The following is a 24582-nucleotide window of genomic DNA, read 5'->3' on the forward strand; positions in this document are numbered from 1 at the left end:
CACTAGGTGGCCATTCCAGTCTGCCTTCTTTTACTTAGCATAATATTTTTAACATTTAGTCATGTCGTCAAATTTATCAACAGCTAATAGTGTTACGCTGTGTGGCTCTATCCCTTTTTGTCTATCCAGAAGCAGATGGACATTCACGCCGTTTTCAGATTGGGGCTCTTATGAATAATGCTGCTATGAAAATACATTTACAAGTGTTTGTGTAGGCGTATGTTTTCATTTCTCTTGAATATCTAGTTAGAAGTGGAATTGCTGCTGGATCACTTGGTAACTCTATGCTTAATCAGTCGAGGAACTGCCAGACTGTCTTCCAGGGTAGCTGTGTCATTTTGCATCCCTACAGCCATGTATGAGACTTCTAGTTTCTCTTCATCATCACCCATGCTTGTGACCGTCTTTTGATGGTAGCCACTGTGGCAGGTGTGAAGTCATGTCTCACTGTGGTTTTCATTTCCTTTTCTCTAATGGCTAATGAGGCTAAGCATCTTTTCTTGTATTGTTAGCCATTTGTGTATCTTCTTCAGGGAAACATCTATTCCAACCCTTTGCATTTTCTTTTAAATGAGTTGTCTTCTTATTACTGGGTTGTAAAAGCACATTATTTATACCAGATACAAGTCCTTTATTGGGTTGGTGGCTTGCAAACATGTTCTCCCAATCTCTGTCTTCTCTTTACATTTCCCTGCTGGTGTTTTTAACTTTAAATGACAAAGTTTGAATTTTGATTATGTTCAGCTTGTTGATATCTTTCATTTAGGTACCCTACCTTTTGCATCCTATCTAAGAACACTTAGATCTAAAGTTATGAATTTTTTTCTCCTGTTTTCTTCCAAAAGCTTTACAGTTTTAGCCCTTAAATAAAGCTCTGTGATCCATTTTGTGCTGAGTTTTGTGAGGTCGAGATTTAAATTCATCTTTTTGCACATATATATCCAATTGTCCCTGGTATGTTTGTTGAAAAGACTATCCTTTCCCCATTTGTTGAAGATTACTGTACTCTCGTAATAAGGTTTTGATGGTTCCATCTGCCTCCTCCCCCAGTTCATTCTTTCTTGCCTGCCATTAAAGCTCTCCCATCCTCAAATCAGGGGTTCATCCCAATTTACTCACACCCAGTGTGATCTGTCACTATCTCCTTTCCATTATTCTATATGTCTATTAACCTAAATTACTTCATTTTTAGCATGTGTTGTGTTGTCCCATTCAAGCTGGCTACTTAGTCTTACAGTATTACTCTCCCTACATATTCCTAAATCCTGCCCATTCATTCAAAATCCAGTTTCAGGGGCACCTGGCTGGCTCAGATGGAAGGGTATGAAACTCTTGATGTGGGGGCCATGAGTTTGAGTCCCATGTTGGGTGCAGAGATTACTTAAAAAGAGTAATAAACTTCAAAATCAAGCTTCAGGGCACCACCCCTGAGAAACCTTCTCTAGTGCTTCTTTGTACGCCCACGGGCTCCGATTCAGTCCCCTCGGTGGCATCCGTGCTGCTTTCTACTTTGCGTTCCTGATAATGCTTTATCCCCATTAATTATGGGGTTAGACATCCTTTGAAGAGAGGGTTTGATTTACTTTTAATTGATCCTCAATCAGCATTTTTTGAATGAATGGGTGACTGAATAATATCACATATAAATGCCCTTACAGGCTTCGTGGTGAGCAGTTTGCTGATTGCCAAACAGACTGCACTATCTGGATCCAAATCCCAGGGACTTCGCTAATTCTTCAGGAGGACAGTTCAACCACCTTTATCAAGAAAGACAGTTACAGAATCTGATTAAAATGTGTTTCCTTTTATCAGAAAGGTAAGACTCTTATCTGCTGTGTTTTCCGAGGCTTTGGTGACTGTTTTTGAACGCAAAGATCAAAGAGTTTTGCCAACACCCCCCCCCCCCCCACCGGTTGTAAGATATATCAGAAAGTTAAATGTGAGGAATATTGTATTCTAATGTGAATTATTTGAATGTGAATCCTGAACATTATTCACAGTTACTCATTTGACATTTTGAAACAGGGCCAAGACAAATGTCTTGGATTTACAGATAGTTGTGAATGTTTCCACCGGCCAGACAATATATTTCTCTTTTCGTAACAACATTTGGAAGGTAGGCACTCTTGACTCACACCTTTTCATTAGAATCTTGTTTAAGAAGCTTTTTTTTTTTTTTTTTTTCCTCTCTAGAAACCTACTAGCAAACTTTCCAAGGATCTGAACTCTTGAAAACACTGGATGGCTAAGAGATGCCTGACAAGGAAAGCCATTACTTTCTTACTGCAGGAATGTGCCAGCACAGGGGGGTCTTTTCAAAAGTGAGGTGGAAATTCAGGATAAAACCAGGAGATTTAAAGTAGGGTGATCTGGAGAATGACAAAAAGATCAGAGAGGGGTGGGGAGGATTATGGAAGAAAGGAGAAAAGATGAGCTGAGCTGGAGGAGAGGGTAAAGTCTTTCCATAGATTTAAATAAGCTTTGGGCAATTATCTGAACTTCCAAGGGAATTATCTGAACCACGCATCTAAATTTGTTGAGATTCCTTCATTGTAGCTAGTATCTGGTTAAGGTTTGCAAGGTAAACTCGCTTTCTTGTGCCATGAGTGGCTTACAAGTCAAAAAAGATTCAGTGAAATCTTCAAAGTAAAGCTGTGCTCGCCAAAGCAATTTGCAGGCCTGTTTACAGCTGTCCCATCTGTCTCCTAGGCTGGCTCCACGGATGCGAACTTTGGACACCACATCTGTTGTTTGAACGCGGATCTCATCTTGTCAAAAGGAACAAGGGGGCCCTCTGGCCCACGATTTTAGTCAATACCTTAGCAAGGACTTCAGAAGCTTCCCTACAAGAGAGAAGTTTGCCAAGCAACTCGTGGACAGTGAAATAATTAAAGTGATCCGCAAGCATAACGCTTGCCAGAAACATCATTAGAAGCATCATTTGGAATTCCGTATTATAACGTGGTTCAGCACGTTAAACACACCCAGACACAAATAAATTTGAAGCACTCGGATAATCGGCTTGTAAATTGAAACAGATAATGAGAAGGGAGAATTTGGCAAAGAACTCGGAGTCAGAAGAAGAGGCAAATTCCCCAGGGCTCTCCCAAAGGCTCCCTTTATGGATGTTTGAATTTGGGCCTTACTCCACATAGTAGATGGCAGCATAAGTAAGTTCTTTCTCGAACTGGTTTTTCCTCACTCCATTCCATAGTCAGATAGTTTTAGAGTCCACGGTGGGGGGGGGGGGGGGCGGGTGGAGAAAGAAATTCACTGGAAGGAAACGACTTTGTAGTTACCTGATGAAGCAATAGGAATCATAGGACTTTCATTGAGCTGCTGGGGGTAAAGTGGATTGCGGCCTTTTATCTTTTATCTCCGAAATGGGTCCCCTGGCAGTGAGTTTGTTAAATCTGACACATTTTGAATTTGGCTTTTTAAAATGCAAATTTAGCAGCCAATGGTTTTATCTTCCTGGGTACCTACGTTTTCACATTTTGAAGGGACTGCTTTTCAAGGGTGTATTGTTTAATGCTCTTTTAATAATGTGGTGTTCAGCATTCAGTCTTCTTTTTGTAACAGGTTCAGTTGGACACAGAAGGTACGCTTACGAAACGGACAGAAATGAAATCTGAGAGAAATACGCGGGCCTTTTGTGATGTGTGGAGATATATTTCGAAAAGAGCACTGGGAACAAGGAAAGGAAGTTTATGGGAAACATTTAAAAGGAGCAATCACCTGGGCCCAGCTACCATTACTTTTCTCTCCTTACTAATTTTATGAAGTGTTTTGACTGAGAAACAAACCCTCGTACACACAACACACACATCTGTTGTCTGAAGGGCCCCCTCACAGCCCTCCTGATGCAGATTGTTTCATACGAGGTTGACGGGACAACTGTTCGAATTTCCGGTTTCACATTTTTCGTTGTTTTATTTCAGACGGTACATTGTCAGATCCCATCATCTTTAGCAATCGGTTGTTTTCGCAGAAGCGAATTTAACTTTCATGTATTGGTTGCATTTCCTTCCTCAGTTACTAATTACCGAAGATTAATGTTTTCAAACGAGGCCTTCTCTCCATGTAATCCATCTCTCCTTCCTGCTTCCATCCAGCAGGAAGCCTGCGGAAAGAGGTCATAATCCTTTGGTTTGCAACGCTATCGTCTCTGACACCGGGGATGTTTCGTGTGCAGTGACTGCAGTCAGAATCTTTGTGAGCAACTGGAAAGTGGAGATGGTGGGGGAAAAAAAAATTAAAGTAGGTTTTCTTCGGTGGGTGAATGAACTGGGCTGGATTCTTGGCTCAGCGCGGGAAGGACCTGCCTTTCAAAGGACGGCCTTGACGCTCACTGACGCGCAATGTGCCACACCGTGCGGTACCCTGTTAACTCTACCCAAGCGCCAGTTTCTTTACTATCCACTTCCTGTCCCTCAGTCACGTTGACTCTATGAATTATAACCCAGACAGTAGTGCTCTTCCTGGGCTTGGCCTTCCTGGAAATTTCTCCTGTCTTGCGGACATGTAGGTATGGATCAGTTGTTGTCTATGTCCATGCAATTATCCTTTTTGATATATGCACTCCTATTACTTTTATAACTTTTTGGGCAACTTTTATAATTTTATGACAATTAGCAGGTTCCCTTTCAAAATCCTTTTAGTGGGTCACCTCGGTGGCTCAGTCGGTTGAGCGTCTGACTTGGGCTCAGGTCATGATCTCACGGTTCAGTTCCTGAGTTTGAGCTCGGTTTCAGGCTCTTTGCTGAGAGCGTGGAGTCCCTTCAGATCCTCTCTTCTCCTTTATCTGCCCCTCCCTTTTTGGTGCTCTCTCTCAAAAATAAACACTTAAAAAATGAAATTCCTTATAGTGATTCACTTCTAGTTGTCTGCAAATTATTATTTATTTTCATTTTTTTTTTTTTCCTCTAGGGGAAACCTCCAATGAGAAGTTCTTCTTTTTTCTTTTTCTTTTGTGCAACTGACGCCTGACAATGCCTGGTTCGTAGCCTGATTCAAGGTGTCATGACTATTTATCGTCAGGCTACAGGGTTGGGTGTTAACCCAGCAAGTATGTTTCCAGAAAGTTGCCTGTAAATTATGTATCTAAAGCCCTGATTCAACACTCTGATTTGGTAACATTTAAATCTAACATGTGCAAATGTTTAGAAGACACCATAAGTACACTATTTGGAAGAGAGATATTTTATGTTTTTCCCAAAGAAGCTAAAGTCGTTTTAAAAACAAAGATGGTCCAGAGTTCATTAGCCATCATGTAACTGAAATGGTGATTTGCTCAAAGTCTTTAAGGTAAATAATATGACGTGCTTTATTCCTTAGAACTACTCTGTTGATTCTTATGAAGAAATAAAACAACTTCTGTATTCATGTTTATAGGCTAAAAGCTCATATATTTTTATTTTTTGAAATATAATTGACATGAAACATTTTAGTTTTCAGAAGTACAATGGTCGCACACCTCTATATACTATGAAATGATCACCACAATGTCTAGTTAACATCCACCACCGTACATAGTTATGAGGATTTTTTCTTGTGAAGAGAACTTCTAAGATTTATCCTTAGTAACTTCCAAATGTACAATACATTATCATGTATTTTTAATTCAAATAATTAAAATTTTGGAACAATGCGATAGAGAGATAATTTTTGACTCAGACACATGTAAACATTTATTTTTATTTGCATATATGGAGAGCTTTACAAAAATTATTAAAGCAAATAGAAATATTCATTTTCAGAAAAAGGGTTTTGAATGCCCCTACACTCTTGGGAGACTAAGAGGCATTTCTTTATTTCTATGTCTTGTGACCAGTCAAAAGGAAATCAGTCCTCAATTTTAAGAAATTTGTTCCTAACTTAGGACCTAACAGTTGTTTGCCCTGAGGCATTTATATGAATTTAAACCCTTTTCCTCATGGATTTTACATCTTTTTTAGAGGCTCTAATTAGTTATATGGAAATACTGCGAACACATGGAAAGTTCTGCAAATGTACAATGTGATTATCATTACTTATTTAAGGTTAAAGAAAAATATACGGAACACTTGCCATTAAGAATAGACAAAGACAGGGGCCCCTGGGTGGCTCAGTTGGTTGAGCGTCCGACTTTGACTCAGGTCATGATCTCGCAGTTTGTGAGTTCAAGCCCCACATCGGGCTCTCTGCCGATAGCTCGGAGCCTGGAGCCTGCTTCAGATTCTGTGTCTCCCCTTCTCTCTCTGCCTCTCCCATGTTCATGCTCTGTCTCTCTCTGTTTCTCAATAATAAATAAACATTAAAAAAGAATTAAAAAAAAAAGAATAAACAAAGACGGGATACCTGGCTGTCTCAATTTAAAAAGTGAGTGACTCTTGATCTCAGGGTTGTGAGTTTGAGCTCCAGGTTGCGTATAGAGATTATTAAAGACGATAAGAAGTTATAACTCAGGCCACCTGGGTGGCTCAGTCGGTTAAGCATCCAACTCTGGATTCTCAGGCCATGATCTCGTGGTTCCTGAGTTCAAGCATCACGTCAGGCTCAAACAGAGACTTCCTGGGGTTCTTTCTTTCTCTCTACCCCTCGCCTGCTCTTTTTGTCTCTCTCAAAATAAATAAACATTTGAAAAAAAAGGACTTATAACTCATTGGAAAATAATGGAAATTCCTAGGTCTATAAATAAATAGCTCGATAGATAATTAGAAAAATAGGGACGGGCACCTGGGTGGTTCAGTCAGTTAGGTGTCAGACTTCAGCTCAGGTCGTGATCTTGAGGTCTGTGAGTTCAAGCCCTGTGTGGGGCTCTGTGCTGATAGCTCGGAGCCTGGAGCCTGCTTTGGATTCTGTGTCTCCCTCTCTCTCTGCTCCTCCCCTGCTCACACTCTATCTCCCAAAAATGAATAAACATTAAAAAAAATTAAAAAAAGAAAAACAGGGGGAAGACAAGCTTTTATTTTTTTGTAAAACATTAACCGATTTGTCGAAGGTGTAGTGGTTAAAAACTGCCATTTTCCTTTAAGTGTAGATTCTCTTAGGCACGAATCATCAATGGATATTAAATCTACAGAGAAAAAGATTGATGAGAAGCAGGACATATACTATGGTCACCACATTTCCCCCTGCAGAGACTAATGAGTAGTTGCAAAGGGGGAAATTAATAACTATACAGTGGAGAAACAGAACCACACTGTAACTAGGTGACAGAAATGAATACCACCATCCAGGAGGTGATGGGCCTCGTACCCTCCAACTGTGGTAACCGGGGAATTGTCACCTATGATTTGTCCTGCAGGGATACATAAACTGAATCTTATCGGGAGAAAACATCAGACACACCCCAAGGGAAGGAAATATAAAATGACTGGTCTGTGTTCTTCAAAAATGCCAATGTCATAAATTAAAAAAAAGGGGGGGTGGGGAAGAAGAAATAAAGCGTAGCAACCCCATCTGATTAAAGGAAACAAGAGGTCAGGACAACTAAACGTCACATACAAGCCTCAGCTGGAGCGTAGGGCGAGGCTCCTGTAGGGCATGATCTCCCGTGGTCTGCAGTTCCGCTTCCGCCCTGTCAGTTACCTTGGCCCCTCGGACCGGAAGCAGATGATCCTCCCCGGCCCGCGGGTCAGAGGCGGTGCGAGCCTGAGCTAGGGCTGCACGCCCGCGCCTGCGCAGTCCACACTTTCGGCACCCAGGCGCGCATTTTCTGCTCTCCCGAGGCTGTAGCGAGAAGGGTGAGCGGGCACCTTCCCGTAGGCTCATTACGTTCTGTCGTTCCAGGTAGTCTGTCTTATCATGGGCTGTTGCTGTTACTCTTGTAGGGTGCCTCACTTATAAATCGAACTTCATCCTGGGCGCGTATGCACAGGAGAGAACCAGGTATGCGGGGGTGGGCGCCGTTCCAGGTTTCAGGCCTCCCCTGGGGTCTTGGAACGTGCCCCCCCCCCCCATAAGAGGGGGTTACTGTGCATTATTGGAAAAACTGATAAAACTGGGCAATGTATGAACGGTTCGATTTTATTTATTTTATTTATTTATTTATTTTAAATTTTTTTAATGTTTATTTTTGAGACAGAGACAGAGCATGAATGGGGGAGGGGCAGAGAGAGAGGGAGACACAGAATCGGAAGCAGGCTCCAGGCTCCGAGCCATCAGCCCAGAGCCTGACGCGGGGCTCGAACTCACGGACCGTGAGATCGTGACGTGAGCTGAAGTCGGATGCTCAACCGACTGAGCCACCCAGGCACCCCAGAACCGTTCGATTTTAAAAGTTACTGCATTCATGCAGTAACTTGCTTTGGAGTTAATAGCTGGGCACTCATTACAAATAAGAAAATCATTTTCTTAGAGAATACACACTGAAGTATTAGGAAATGAGGAAACATACAACGTATTATCGTGAATCAAAAAATCATATACATGCGTTATATAGCTCTATATACTACAGAGATACAACCATTTCTATATAATTTAAATAGATATATAACATGTAACATATGCATAGTGGCCTGTATAGGATATAAATTAGAATATAGAATACATATATTTTACACTATATGTAATGTATATATAACGTGCATGTATGGAGAGAAAGAATACGTACAGCAAAAATATTAAAAATGTTAAAGATTTGTGAATCTGAGTAAAGTGCATTTGGGAATCCTCTACATTCTTCTCTGGGTCTGAAATTATGTCGCAAAAATTGTTTTTAAAATGTGATACAGTTTTGGCAGCTACACTCCTATGTAATACATAAGAAAATATGTATGCCTGCGTGTGTATATATTTTTCGGTGGGATGTTTCTGCTGGAATCATGGTCTGGAGAAGTATTTCTCCTCTGGTTGGTAAGGTAATCTGAGGTCTTTCTGGCTTCTGGTAGATGCCCATTAACTATTTGAGTGCATAAATGAGTTAGTGTCCAGCTGGTCTCCTTTACCTGTTCTTCCCTCGTTACTGCAGAGGTTTCTAGTCACCCTGACAGGTGTTCTCTCGTGGACATTTTGCAGCATTCCAGCCTGAGAGAGCATTTTGAACTCTGTTCTCAGGTGCCGTTACTCATTCCGTGCCTACGACCTGTGCCATCCGCATGTGGAAAAAGCCTTGATTGCTCATTTTCATCTATGTTCAGAAAGGGGCGAGTGCTAAAGTTTCCTCCAGGTTGGTAGTCACCCTCTCCAGGGGCATCTCTTCTAACAGCTTTGAAAACTGTCGATCTTTGAGAATCCTGTGTCTTTGGTTTATCCCTGAGAAGGATGGGATGGGATTGGCCAGAGAGGAAGGAGGATGTGCGGGAACCTACCAGTAACAAATCATCAGTGGAGGGAGTGAGGCCTAGATACGGCAGAGCAAAGTAGGAATTCTGGCAAAACAGATTCAGGTACAACAGGAGGGAGTCACCACTCAGGCTTGGCCAGATTGCGTCGAAGCGAGGGCTGGGGACGGAGGAGGCCAGTGTCTTGTCCCGGTGGTGGGGTCCTGGTGGAGCCACATATCGGGAGACTCCAGACTCCGTGTTAAGGGCCAGCAGGTGGGTTGGCAGGTGTGTCCACAGGTGAGCCGGTGCTGGGCTGTCTAGTAATGCGGGATCTCCCGGATGTAATCTGTGACAGGCACTGTCCAGGAGCGTGGGTTTAATCTACTGAATTACAAGCTCTCTTAAGCCTTGAAATCTGTGTTTTTAATGAGTAACCCAGATGACTCTTATCAGGCAAGTAATAAAACTCAGCTGAAAACAGAGGTGCCAGAACGGGTTTAAGGGTGCTGTGAGCAAATTGGAAAGAGAGTAGATGGTTTTTTTTTTTTTTAAATCCTGTTTCGATTTTGAGTAAAATTGTAAACAGAGAGCCGTGTAGTTTCACTGTCTCTTTCTCTACGTTTCCAAAGTTCACAGAGTTCATCTGAAAATACGGAAACCGTGAAAACATCTGGCCCCAAGGTTTTTGGATAAGAGACCCAAATAACTATGGTCCCAGAACTCTGCCAAGAGGAAGGGCTAGCGTTTATTGAACTGAACCATGGTCCCGGGCGTTGTAGGAAGAGCCTCCAGGACAACCCCAGGGGTGTGTTTGGCAGTATAAACATTCCTCATTTTACAGATAAAGGAAAGTGAAGCTGCAGGAATTTAACCTAAACGTTATAGTTAACACTTCTTGTTAAATGACAGAGGAGGGATTCAGTCCTAGGCTGTCTGACTCCATAGTACACATGTTCCCTATGCCATTATTCAGAACAAAAAAGAACACAAAAAACCAGGGACAAAATATAAAAATTTCACCCTTCTGCATACCCAGTGATTTGGAGAGCGACAGTAAATATGGCTCGCTTTTCATACCACGCTTGAGAGAGTGGACTGAACCAGAGGGCTCCTTGTCCTGCCCTCCCTGTAAGTGACAGAGAACCAGAGTCTTCTGTGTCTGCAGGGCACTTTTCAAGCATCCACAGCAGCACAGAAGAGGAGAACTGGCTTAGAAATAGGTCCTGGGGCGCCTGGGTGGCTGTCATTGAGCATCCGACTTTGGTTCGGCTCATGATCTCACGGTTTGTGAGTTCAAGCCCCACATTGGGCTTGCTGCTGTCAGTGCAGAGCCTGCTTCGAATTCTCTCTCTCTGTCTGCCCCTCCCCTATGCATGCTTGCTCTGTCTTTCAAAAATAAATAAATAAATAGATAAAAATAAACCTGGAGGAAAAAAAAAAAAAGAAAAGAAAGGAAATAGCAGGTCCTGGTCTGTGGCCCTCCAGAGTAGGAATCACGTCTGAGACTAATGATGTAGCTAGCTCGGGGCCTGGGGTAGCTTGTGAACCTCCGGAGGAGGGTTTGAGAGCAGACCATCCTTGGAAAATTGAGTGTGGATAACTGAACAGTCAGCCCCATAGTTTACCAATGTGATTTCCCGTTTGGGAAGTCCCTGTGGACTGGCTGGGAACGTATTCCGAGAAAAGCATCCGTTACGCCACCTGAACGTTCACGTCACCCATATGTTCTCACTTGGGTGTTTGTGCGCCTGTGCATGCGTGCACACGCACACAGAAAGGGTCACAGTTAAAAAAAAAAGCAACCTTCCTTTTTCTGAGAAAGAACAAGGATTACCCTCTTCCTGCCATTAGGATCTAAATCAGTAGTCTTCAGAGTAGAGTGTGGGAAGAAAATAACTAGAACTTACGTTTATATTTCTTCTCTCATTGTTTTAAAATTTTGGTGTTGTATACAGTGCATCATATCATTTCTACTTCTAAATAAATATACACGTATTAAAAAGGGTCAGAAATGAAGCCAGGAGTCCACTGAGCCAAAGAAATGAATGTTTTTTCATTTAGAAAATAGCTGGAAGGACTGTGGTAGATAGAGGGTATCTGGCATTCCGTCTCCGGGGCTTTCAGACCCAAGGTTCACACCAGGGCTCGGCTTCCGGTTGTGTAGATTGGGCTCCACACACCTCTAGGGGGCGCCCTTTCTGTCATGGTCGTTATAGATTTGCACGGTTGTCCTGTGTCCCCGCAGATGGCAGTGAAATGTCTGGAGGAAAGGGCGGCTCTTCTTTGAGTGAGCCTGCACCCCTGGCTCCCGCACATGGTACTTCCTCCTGCACCTGTGTGCCTACCCAGAGACTGTGAGCGTGGGGCCACGAAACTGTGTACTCGGCTCCCTCAGTCCTGCGAGGTCTTCAGCATTCCAGAGAAACAGTGTTAGACTTGGACTACCGTGTTGCTGAAACAAGGCTCACCAGATTGACACCATTTCCTGAATTTACCGATCTATTGATAGTCATGAATGCTACTATTGAAAAAACACTGCCCTCTATAACGTGTTTTTTATAAACCTGTGCTTGCTCCTAGTGAGGCCCTGCAAACCATCAGCTTAAATAGCTGTTTCAGGTTTTTTTCTTTTCCTGAGAATTGTGTAAATCCATTATTGTGCAGTTTCTGGAACATACCGCTTCTTAAAAATGTGACATCTACCCTGGTCTTCTACACTTCTCCAAGTTTGCCTTGTGTCTAAAATCTCCCAGCATCTTCATGTGATCCATCCGAATCCATAAAATGAAGCTCACTTTCTGGGGCTTTATGCTTTCTTCGCATCTCAGCTTTCAATTTCCTCCTCCTCCTTTTCACTTTAACGGCTCACCTTTGGAATGGAGAAGAGAGAAAAAAATGAAAATAGGGAAGTTATGTCTTTTCTGCCATTATATTACATACCTTAATGCAATCTCTGCCAGCAAATGGGAGCATTTCTTTGGCTGGTGTTTTAGTGATACCCTCTGTAAGATAGGTTTCCTCAGCTGGTTAACTGACATCTTTTAGACACAGAGCCTGACATTTTTAAGCTTGTCTGATACATCTTTCAGATCATGGACATCTCTGTTGTAGTTTTTTAAAATTGACAAATAATTGGCATACAATATCGTATTCGTTGCAGGTATATAATATAGTGACTCCATATTTATATATCTTATGAAATGGTTACCACAATGAGTCTAGTTACCATCTGTCACCATACAACGTTAACGTTATTACTGATTATATTCCCTATGCTGTATGTTACATCCCCGTGTCTTATTGATTTGATAGCCGGAAGATTATACCTCTTAATCCCCTTCACCTGCTTCCCCTGACCCTCTACCCCCTTCCTGTCTGGTAACCCATCAGTTTGTTTTTTGTATTTATGAATCTGATTTTGCTTTGTTCTGTGTGTTCATATGTTTTGTTTTTTAGATTCTACATGTAAATAATATGGTATCTGTCTTTGATGTATTTTGTGTAACCTGATACCTCCTAGGTTCACCCATGTTGTCACAGATAATAAGATCTCATTCTTCTTTATAGCTAAGCAATATTCTATTATATATATTATATATGCCACGTCTTCTTTCTTCCTTCATCTAGTGATGGACAGTTAATTTCTTGCTGTATCTTAGCTATCGTAAAGCAGTGAACATAGGGACATATACGTCTTTTCGAATTAGTGCCTTTGTTTTCTTCGCATAAATACCTAGAAGTAGAATTGTGGGACCGTATGGCAGTTCTGTTTTTAACTTTCTGTGGACCCTTCATATTGTTTGCCATAGTGGCTGTACCAGTGTGCATTCCCACTAACAGTACTTGAGAGTTCCCTTTTCTCTGAGTTGTGGACATTTCTAGGGAGTAAATACTGTATTTTCTCTCCACTCTAATTTCTTAGAAGACGGCCATTATTATGAGATGCAAAATAGTATACATCTGGTCAATATAAAGCTCAATGTTTCAAAATCCTATGGAATTTTACTTTGAAGAAAGAAATGTAAACATTTAAATAACTAACAATGGAGTTCCCACTAAATGAGCAAGTATACTTAGTCACAGTATCACATTCAGCAAGACATATTTACCGTGTACCCACAGAGATTTATTTGGAAAGGTAAGGATACGAAGATTTCATTATGAACATGCCCAGAGGAAGAGTCTTTAGTTTGTACATTTGGTTTACTTTTTAATTTATGTTCTCATCCAAGGAAATTCTGTGCAGAGAAAATACCTGTAATCAAGTCCGAGCTCTGCCATGTACCAGCCATGCGAACTTGAGTAAATTACTTGTCTACTCAGAGCCTCAGTTTTCTCATCTATAATTTGGGAAACATAACATCTCTCTCAAAAAGTAGACGTGAGGATTAAGTCCTGTAACTTACAAAGGGACCGCCTGCATTTCTTGAAACCCACTGCATGAATGGAGAATTTACACATGTGTGTATTGGCGTGTAGGTCCTTTTCTCTGTGCCACCTTCGTAGGGGACTTTGTTCTGTCCCACTGAACATTCCTCCTTTCTCTGGCTCTAAGAAATTTCAAGGAAATCCTGTGCTCAGCCTTCCAATCATCTTTCTCCTGAGACTGGTTTGTTTCAGTTTTGTTTTAGAAAGAGCAGAGATCGCGAGGACGGATGGAGCAGAATCCCGGATCTCATGTTTCCTGAACTATGAAAATATTCTAGGACTGTGCTTGCTGTTTTCTCAGGCATAGCGCCTTGCTTCATTTCAGGGGCAAAAAATTAGAATTAATCCCAGCTAAACAGGAACTCCTTAATAAGCTCCCATTAGGGGGTGCCATGTGGCTCACAGGACTGTTATTAAGCATTTATATAGCACTTTGTATTGACAAAGTAGTTTATAATTACTTTTATAAGTAATTTATAATTCACAGAGACTCTCTGAGCTAAATTGGTATTGTTAGGCGATACAGAGGTAGTTACCTAAGTCATAGAATTTGCCTAAGGCTTCAAAGAGGAACCTCAGAGCCCTCTCCCTTCCAGAAACAAATACGGGCTCACCCTCTTTCTCCTAAGGAAAAACAAAAAAAGAGGTAAAACGGAATAGCAGTGCCTTACTTATCAGTCACATTACAGGGTCACTTTAATTTGTGTGCATGTCTTTAGAGTGACTATCTACTGTTCGAACTCTGCTTTTTGGACTAGATGCTTAAAGCCTTTGTCTGGCTCCTCGGCCCGCATCAGAAACATCTTTCACAAGAACCTAAGTGAAATAAGGAAGTTTCTTTCCAAAAACAAACCTTTTCATCATGCATCCCAACCCTTACCACTCTGCAATTAGTAGTGCATTCCCTGTAGGCAGTAGTTTAAGGGGTGCGGTAAGAAGCGAGGTTCTTCCTGTGGAAGTCTGGAAGCCCTCACACTGGGCTACAAGTGGGACGCCCCTCCCCCACCTCTCACAAATGAGTCCTTCTTCCCTGCGTCAAGAAGTCTAATGCATAAAAGGGCATTTTCTTTCTTTGCAAGTCAACTCAGTTACCCGTGAAGAGGTTCCCTCCTGTGAACTAGCTCCATGCCCTTCCTCGTGCTTATCCACACTGGGTCCCAGCACCTGACTACTGTGTGCCCGGGGCTGGTCAGAACCCAGCATGCAACCTGCTTTCAAATGGTTGAGCAAAAAATAAGTAAACACATATCAGAAAATAACACATTTGCATAATCTGCATGATGATGTTTTGTATGTGTTTGCATTCTATATTTACTGATATATTTGTGCAGACAGATGGTCTGGTTAAAAAAACTATATATTTAGATATTCATACGTTTGTTATATATAATATAAACATATATCTAAGGTAATAACATGTGTACTATACATAAATATATATATACTATATAATATATGTATTGATTTACATATGACAAACATTTTAGTACATATATTTTATACTAATATTGATGTGGAAACTTCTATATAGATAATGTATAAATGTTATACCTATGATATCTATAACACATGTTTACACCTTATATATAAATATATAACAAGCATTTTTTCCTGAACCATATATGGTTTATGTAAATATGCTAATTTTAGATTAAAAGGATAAATTTATTTACTGTTGTTGAAACCACTTGAGAGCAAATTTCAGGCATCATGACACTCGAGATACTTCACCTTTACACATGGCACGTGTCCCTGAGGAACAAGGGCATTTTGTCTATCGCTGTGTTACGATGATCATACCTGAAAAACATAACAATGATTCCTGATGTGATCTAACACCCAGCGTGTACTAAAATCTCCCCAGTTGTGGCAAGAATCTCTCTGACAGCTGTTTTGACTCTGGAGTCAGATTGGGTTCAGCTCCTACATTTGATTTCAAGCTTATTTGACCGCCAAACCCTCTCGTCCTCCGACAAGCATTCCTTGCAGGGACTGCTTGTTGGAACACACCCAGAGAATCACGAATGCAGAGCACAGTAAACGTTCTTGAAGAACACAGATCCGGCACAGGACAGGCACAGAGCGTGGCTGGAATAACAAGTTGGGGAAGGAGCCGTGAGTTGGGAGAGCTGAAGCCAGACCAGCCGAGGAGGGTTGGGCAAGGCATTCATTGCTTATCGGGCAGATGCAGCGGCCAGAGCTAAAAATAAGTGCAACAAGACGAAATGGCGGCCCCAGGCACACGTGTTTCTTTCCGTACAAGTTATTTCTCTGGATTTGTGTGTGTGCTAACCACGAATACCTATCGGGACAGTCCACTCAGCCCAAAGAGATGTCCACAGGCATGCACACACCCACACACGCACTTACGTGGGGAGGGAGAGAGAGAGAAGGAAAGAAAGAATGGAAGGAAGGGTGGAGGGAAGATACTGCCATTAATGGATTGGTCATCTCAGGAGAAAATCTCCAAAATATGGAAAGGGAGAAAGAAGAAAAAACAGTGGGTAGATGAATTGTTGACTTGTGATGAATATTCTGTCTCGAGGATAACTTAAGGTGAAAGTTCATTCTTGGAGACTTTGGAACTCAGGGCAGGGAAAGCCAGGAAGAGGGAAGAGGAAGCGAATATGACAGCAATTCCAGGAGATAAGTGGCCTACGTAGGAATGAGAGCTTTGCCGTTGCGTGTTGTTCTTTACTCGAAATACTCTTGCTATTCAAGATCTGGGCCTTGCTTGGACATAATCTGTCACTCTTGCCAAATATGTGTGGTATTTTGGGGATGTGGACAAATCTCCACAGGAACTTGGCTGAGAGCTGCAGGTCTATTTTTACCTCCAAAGGCAAACAACAGGGCATTAACTTGTTCTGCCACTTAGCACTTAACATGTGAACCACAGCGCACCAGTCTGGTGTGGTCCTTTACGAACAGAAGTTAGACTGACGCCATCTGTTTCATAGGCTTTGGTCTTTCTAAGGTTTACAAAGAAGGAGACCATAGGTTGTAAGGCTGGATAAACCCTCAGGGATACAACTCCTTTGTTTAATAAATGAGGAAGACTTGATTCAGAGAAAAGAGCACAGGGTGGAAAGCCCGGGAATTAATTAGCTATGGAGTTGTGGGCAAATCACACCACCTAGTCTGCAGATTGATTCAGTTGACTGTGTGAAGTTCCAAGGGTCATCTTGAATTCCTCTTCCAAGATCCAACAACGTATGATTTTGTTTGTATGAAATGGGACAATTTAAGTAGTTTTTGCTATTATTCTTCATATGGAATTGTGGAGTTTGGAATTTTTTCTTTCTTTTTTCTTTGGTAAAGGGTGTCAGGCCACCTTGGAAGTGGCTATGCTAAATCAAGGGGAAAGGTCCGATAATCCGCCCTCTGTCATGTCTGATTTGATGAGCCATTGGTACAGGTAATATGGAAAACAGGATATTGCATGTATAATTCAATACGGCTGCTCTCCGTGCTCCTTTTCTTCAAAAATTGAAGGATGCGGGATGGGGGGTGATGGTAGCAACAGATATATCACCTTCAAGCAAGGATTGATTCCTCACATGTCGATAGAGAGTAGGAATGGTCTAAAAGTACCTGCATGTATCAGAGATATTCCCTTGACAATTGTCTGGGCCGCTGCTATTGAAATCACTGAGTTCATGAAAGCAAGGAAAGGAAAGAGAGAGAGAGAGGAAGGGAGGACACATGTTCTTTTACTTACTACATAGAATTTGGGGAGGTGTGTGATAACCATTCCATCCTTAGAGATAAAGTTGCAGTTCCCAGTGGGTAGAGGGACTTGCTTATTTTTCCACGACTAGTTTAAAATGAGGGTTCAGGGCCCAAACGGGTCCTGCTACCTGTGTGGATGATTCACTTTCCAGGAGCACCTGCTCGGCAGTTGGCACCAGTCATTTCCCAACTCTTGGCTTGCTCTGGTCAACCGGGCCCGAGACCTGCCCTTAGGCACTTTCAGCTCTGAAACTCTGCACACAGTTCCCAGTGTCTGGAACCTGTCCCACCCGACGAAACCTACTTCCCGTGAGGCGTCTTCTCCTGATGACCCGGCCCCTCAAGGGCTCTCTTCCCTTTCTACACTTCGATGGTCCTTTCCGGTGCGCCTGCGTTCGACACTAGTATTTAGTGGTTTCGGTTGTTCGTCCCTCCTCTCCTCTCCCCTTCCTTCCTTCCTTCCTTCCTTCCTTCCTTCCTTCCTTCCTTCCTTCCTCTTTCTTTCTTTTTTTCTTTCTCTGTCTCTTTCTTTCTTTTGTATCTTCTTTGTTTTCTTCTCAGTGGTAGGCTTCTTACCTGCCCGAGGACAACTGCCTCTTGAGAGGGGACACATTCGTGTTTATAAGAGGTATCCTGTGTCATAGTTTCATCACCAGACCTGCTGCAGACCCATCCCTCACCATGCTCACCTGAGATTACAGGGACTTGTGCTCTGGTTTATACAGGTTTGGGGTGGGGTAGCTGGGTCTGCTTCTTCCATTGCGCTGTCCTCCTATACTCTCTGGAAAGTGACCCACATTTTCAAAGAGGAAGAAGGGCGCACCGTTTCTGCACTCCTGGCTAACGCTGACTTCACCAAGAACCTAGCTGAAAATTGGAAGGCCTTTTTCTTCCTTCTGTCTTTTGAAGACGTACACACCAAATGGGTGAAGACACAGGTCATGCATATTCACCTATTCTAGTCAATGATTTAAATATAAACAGTGAACAGACAAAGAAGTAAAAATGAGGGGAAGCATTGATTAGTCAACCTGGTACATCCTGTTCAGAGATCAAAGGGGCCAGTGAGCAGGGATCAAAGTGCTGGGAAATACAGAATGTAGCACCCTTGTGAAGCGACGTTTCTCACAATATGGTATGACTTAATCAGAACCACTCTGTTCAACAGCTGCAGAGAAGGGAAAAAACAACCCTGAAAATTATGACTTAGGCAAAGCCTATGCTCCGTGTGCCTTTCATGACAGAGAGTCTGTGTGACTTGTGTCAGCTCTCAGTGCAGAGGTGTTTTTGGAGAAGGCTAACTTGGGTTGCAGCTAGGTTCCTTTTAGAAATGGGCACAAGAGTACATTGTTGTAGCAGCCACACAACCACACCTAGCCTGACTCAGGTCTGCGGAACTCCAGCGTTAAGTGTGTGGGGCTTGTTCACATCACAGGAACGTGTTACTCAGCTGCTCATCTGTGAAAGGCACATACACACACACTCAGAAAACCCCTCAGAGCAGTAGATGTTCAACTCAGAAAGTTACATCTGGATAGCGCTTTACGGTTTGCAGAATATTTTCACACACACCCTTTCTCTTGTTCCTCACAACCTTAAGCGAAGCTAAGAGATTTGCCATCAGACCACAGAGCCGGTCATTAAGCAGAATCGGGACTTTCGTCCTGGTCTGCTGAGTGCAGTGACGCTTCTACATATGTCGGGTCATAGAATACATTTCAGAGAGAATTCGTTGGGTTTTGAACACAAACAGTAAGGAGCTCGGAAGAGAGCCATAAATGAATGAAGGAGGTAGAATGATTGGATCTGAGCAAGGAATGGTGACAGGACTGTATTGCAAACCACTTGGTATCTAAGGTCATAAGTTTTAGGTTCTTGGCTGACCAGTCACCACTTTCTATTACTGCACTCAGTTCTCCAGATGCGTAGAGTCCGTTAGGTTTAAGCTTCTGTTATGTGAGATTGCATCCCGGACATGCAATCACCTTCAAGCAAGGATTGATTCCTCACATGTCGATAGAGAGTAGGAATGGTCTAAAAGTACCTGCATGTATCAGAGATATTCCCTTGACAATTGTCTGGGCCGCTGCTATTGAAATCACTGAGTTCATGAAAGCAAGGAAAGGAAAGAGAGAGAGAGAGGAAGGGAGGACACAAGTCAGCAATTTCGTGTACAGGTTGTCAATTAGAGTGAGCTCTTCCTGCAAGTGGCTTATCTCATTCATTATTCTACCTTTCTTTTAGTTTTATTCTTAATTTCAGGTTTGGATAACATCTTGCCATTAACTCCCGTGGTCCATGGCTTCTGTGACTCTGTTATGAAAGCCGTGAGAATTTTCTTAAATTTATCTTTGTTTTTGCTTTTATTTTCTTTCTGAGCTTACTATTATTTTCAAGATTCTGTTTTCCTTCTCTTTCTTTCTCTTACGGATAATTTTATCTTTGTGTTATAAAGAGTCCACCTGACTCTTTATAGGTCAGGTAGAGACCTATAAAGAGAAAAAAATTCTACCTGAGTTGCCTTTCATTTTAGAATCTCAAGGCAGAGAATTCTGTTTATTTTTAACCAAAGGTTTTATTTACTTATTTTTAATCCAAAGGTACTGAACAGTCAACACTCCCCACTTCTGCCCTATTCCTGTGCTACTGTGGCCACTCAATCTCATTCAGCTTTAACACAAACTCTGACTTGTGCAGCAGTGTTTTGTATCCTTATTACTTCTTGTACTTTCCTCACGAATGAAGTGCAGACAAAAAGAACATGTCTGAGACCCTGGTTTTAGCTGACTGCCTTGAGTTGGATTCCTCCGTGGCTGCTGGATCTTTCCTCCATGCCGGGTTTGGTGTTCTATAGAAATACAGATTCATTTCCTTCACGTGGTCAGATTGTATCACTCCCGTTCCCATTTTTAGACGATGACCTCCAGTATGCTTCCACTTCCCTGATCTTAAATTTCTACATGGTGTGTATTAATTTTCTTAGGGATCCAAGAGCCTGGAGACATTTCCTGAGGACGTGCTATTATGACTGTGGTGACAATGACTATGGTGGGCTCGGGGTCCTGGTGTGCATCAGTACAAGCACTGGCCCCTCTGCAGTGGTTCCTACAGTGATGAAATTACCAGAGATACAGTGGATGAGATGGGAGATTCTCTGCTCCAACATAAAGGTGAAGGGCATACGGATAGCACATGCCTCGCTCCCCCTTTGTTCCCTGCCCTGGAAGAATGCTCACCAGCTGCCTCGGCTGGAAACTATTAATCCAGGAAGTCTGACTGTCCCCAGAAATTCCCTGTGGACCCCTATGGCTTTTCTGTGGCTATGTTTCTCCCTTTCCTTTTTAAAATTCTTCATTTCAATTATCCTCTATTTTTGCACTTTATTTTCATTTGGATGATTTAGTGTATCTCAAGATCATATCTCATATGGTCCCTGTTTTCTCTCTAATATCCAATGACATTGGCTTTCAATACTTTGTCACTTTTTTGTCAGAAATGTTCTCTCATTTATGTTTGAACTTTTGAAATGAGCATTTTTAAATTTTCATTCATCTTGGTGTATTTTTCTCTAGCTGGCTTTTTGTATTTGTTGAAAAAATCCCTTTTGTCTTATTGATTTTTTTCTCTTTTCTCGTTTATCCATTTAGCAGATATGTATTAATCACCTACAATGTGTCAGATTATTTATCCCTATACATCTTATCAGGAATAAGAAGATATATTTTAGACATGTAGCACCAATCTATCCCTCCCCCCCATATCTATTCCTGTTCAATAATGCCCACATTTTTATCTTATATACATTTTAAGTTTTATCTTAAAGACTTAGGAGTCAGTATTTCTTACCTTGTGTTGTAATCCTAAATTCACTTTATTTTTCCATGCTCTGTCCATTAATCTATGGAGATCTGAGTTCATAAGCATCTGTATTGTTTTTGGTCCCCTTCTAAATTCATTATTTCTTATGTGTATTACTGGGTATGTTTTTGTTTTGTTTTGTTTTCACTTAAATCCAAGTCAGTTAACATACAGTGTAGTATTGGTTTCAGGAGTAGAATTTAGTGATTCATCTCTTACATACAACACCCAGTGCTCATCCCAAGTGCCCTCCTTAATGCCCATCACCCATTTAGCCCACCCCCATCAACCCTCAGTTTGTTCTCTGTATTTAAGAGTCTCTTATGGTTTGCCTCCCACTGGATACTTTTAAATATTTCTTAGATGTTCTTCCTGACCTCTTCTGGTGGTCGTGTTGATTCTCAGCGCAGTCCGGAGTGGACAGTGGTCGCTGCGAGCTGCTGTTTCGTGGGTATTTGCTTCAGGAAAGTAGCACGCTTCAGCAATGGTCCTTTAGTCCACAACACCATCACTCACCCTCCATATACCTATTCTTCTCAGATAAATCCCATTTCCCAGAATTTAGGAGTGGTTCCTCCTTATTAACCTGGCGTTTACTCATGCAACATACGGGACTTCAGTATGTAGATTCCGTAGGAGAGAGCCCTTCTCTTAAATATCAGATTTATTTCTTAGAGATGTGCTCTATAGTGACGCTTCAGTGGGGCCGCTTCCTTATTCTCTCTGCCTCTTGTCTGCACACTTAGAGAGGGGCTACAGGAAAACGGGCTTTTTATTTCTCTTTGTATTTTATACTGTGTCCTTTTACTGGGTGATCTTTGTAATAATGGGTCTGCATCTTGACTCTGTAATCAGAATCATGGTTTCCTGATTTCCTTTCTGAATTATTATTACCTCCATTCTACTTAGGAACTCCTCCTTTCTGATAAACCAGAATGTCAGGAGGCCTGTCTATTCAAGCAATGTGGTTACCTAGCTGGTACTTGCCACAGAAGGAAGACAAATGTAACACATTCCCTTAAACTTTTTGGAAATAGGCCCCTCGGTTTCTATATTTTTTTTCTTGGTTAGTGTTGAATCTCAAATGGAATTAGCAAGCTTTGTAACGCCCCTTGATAACTCTCCCTTAGATGACCCTCTAAGTGAACAATTCTCACCTATTTGGTTCAGGCTTTGATCTTCTGGAGTTATAAGAGTTTGCTTTATATATAAGCCACTCCCTTCTCCCACTATCTTGAACTGTTTTCCTCCACAAGGCAATGCACAGTTGGTTGGCAACTGCCAGCAAATGACACCAATTGCCACCAAATTTCTAGCTCCTCAGAGCAGCTACCAGATTGCAAGAAAATTGTTCACATTTTCCAACCGTGTAGCTTCTGCTGCAAGCACGATCTTCACTGGTTCATGACCAGGCTCACTACTTTAAAATGGCAGCCTGTGGGGCACCTGGGTGGCTCAGTCAGTTAAGCATCCCACTTCAGCTCAGGTCGTGATCTCATGGTTCGTGTGTTCAAGCCCCGGGTCGGGCTCTGTGCTGACAGCTCAGGGCCTGGAGCCTGCTTCAGACTGTGTGTCTCCCTCGCTTTCTGCCCCTCCCCCACTGGTGCTCTGTCACCCCTCTCTCTCAAATATAAATAAAAAATTAAAAATAAATAAAAATAAAATGGCAGCCTGTAGAATGAAGGGAGTTGATCCTAGGCTCTGGATGATTTGAGATCAGGTGATGTCAGCAGTGGAGGTAGATCTCCATCTAGGGTTTCAGGAAAATAAGGAAAATGGCTGACCCCTGACTACTTCATCATCAACCTTTTAAAGTTTTATCTGGGGAATTTATTTCCTTTTTTTTAAATAAAACATTGCCTTATGTTTAATTTTTTTTTATGATTTTCTGTATTTTTGAGACGGAGAGAGACAGAGCATGAGCAGGGGAGGGGCAGAGAGAGACACGCAAAATCCCAAGCAGGCTCCAGGCTCTGAGCTGTCAGCACAGAGCCCGATGCGGGGCTCGAACTGTGAGATCATGACCTGAGCCGAAGTCGGACGCTTAACCGACTGAGCCACCCAGGCGCCCCAAAACATTGCCTTATGTTTAAATGGACATATGACTTGTTTTATAGAAACATTTTGCATTTAGTAAGAACCGAATAACAACTTGTTGAAGGTTTGTTTAGATGAACACTCAACATGCAATATTTTTGAGGGATTTTGTCAAAATATAGTAAATTTAAACACAGTTTTAGAAATTCAAGTGCAGTAGAATCATCAAGAGACACTGCTAACTAATGTACATAGGTGTCTTTGTCCACTCAGTGATTATTATTGACAATACCTGAAATAATGAGATTTTAATTATGGTGCTAATTATACTTTCTGGCTTACTGTTTTATTAGCATCAATCTGGATGTCAATATTAAAGACGTGTTTCATTTAAGTTCATAATGTCAGATTATTACGGGTTGTCTCAAAGTTAAAAACATTTCACCTATGATAGTATTTCCTTAGTGATTATTTTAAGAAGATATTTGTTTTTACTTTTGGGGAGCGAGAGAGCAGTTATTCATGTATACTGATCCTCTTGGGTGGTTTGTGGAAAAGAGTTATGTGGACAAGTAAGTTTGGGGGTGTATGCATCTTTATTTTGGAAATACATGTGGTTTAATTTAGCATGTCAGTCACAGAACTAAGTCTTAAAACATGTGTCAGGTAGTTTCCCTGAATTATTCTCCCCGGTTTTTAAGATATTTATCCTCCCCTGTCCTCCAGGAACTCCATGTTTTAGGTAAATTTTAAGGATAGAATCCAATCTCGTTCATCTTTTTCTTTTAGTTAGTACCTGGTAGAAGGACCTAGTAAAAATTCCTGTGCATGAATCCTGTTTTGTAAATTAATATCTATTTAGCATCTTTATGAAAACATCTCTTCTTTGTTACAATCTAATTTGCTCTCAAGTATACATTTAATCCAATGAATACTGAATCATTTAGATGTTAGTTCACTAGAAATGATTTGAAATATCTAGTGGTAAAATTAAGAACTAATATAATTAGAGAGGGTGGAAAATGCCGGATCAGGAATCAGGATCTGGGTCCCAGCTCCCTGGGTGACTCACTTGGGGTAAGTGGCTTAACTTTCCAAAACAGCAATTTCTTCATTCTGCCGCTAAGAATATATGCATCGGGTTTGAATTTCAATATACGATACGGGTATAAGGAATGTCACATTCTTTTGTTTCACTAAATAAAATTTAATTTGTTCCAAGACCCCTTCCCACAAGACAAGCAGGGAATTAAACCACCACCATTACAGGGGGATCCCC

The 24582-nt window shown here is 41.7% G+C and overlaps 1 long non-coding RNA gene across 1 annotated transcript in view; it reads left to right on the forward strand.

Annotated features, from left to right (window-relative positions):
- Positions 1-7120: 7120 nt before the first annotated feature.
- The window catches only part of LOC128312574 (uncharacterized), a 196667-nt gene continuing 179205 nt past the window's right edge, over positions 7121-24582 (forward strand). Inside the window, exons 1-2 of the long non-coding RNA XR_008292047.1 lie at positions 7121-7773; positions 9040-9151. This is a non-coding gene — a long non-coding RNA (uncharacterized LOC128312574). The remainder of the gene's footprint in view (positions 7774-9039; positions 9152-24582) is intronic.

Source organism: Acinonyx jubatus, chromosome D2 (genome assembly GCF_027475565.1).
Source record: "Acinonyx jubatus isolate Ajub_Pintada_27869175 chromosome D2, VMU_Ajub_asm_v1.0, whole genome shotgun sequence".
NCBI lineage: Eukaryota > Metazoa > Chordata > Mammalia > Carnivora > Felidae > Acinonyx > Acinonyx jubatus.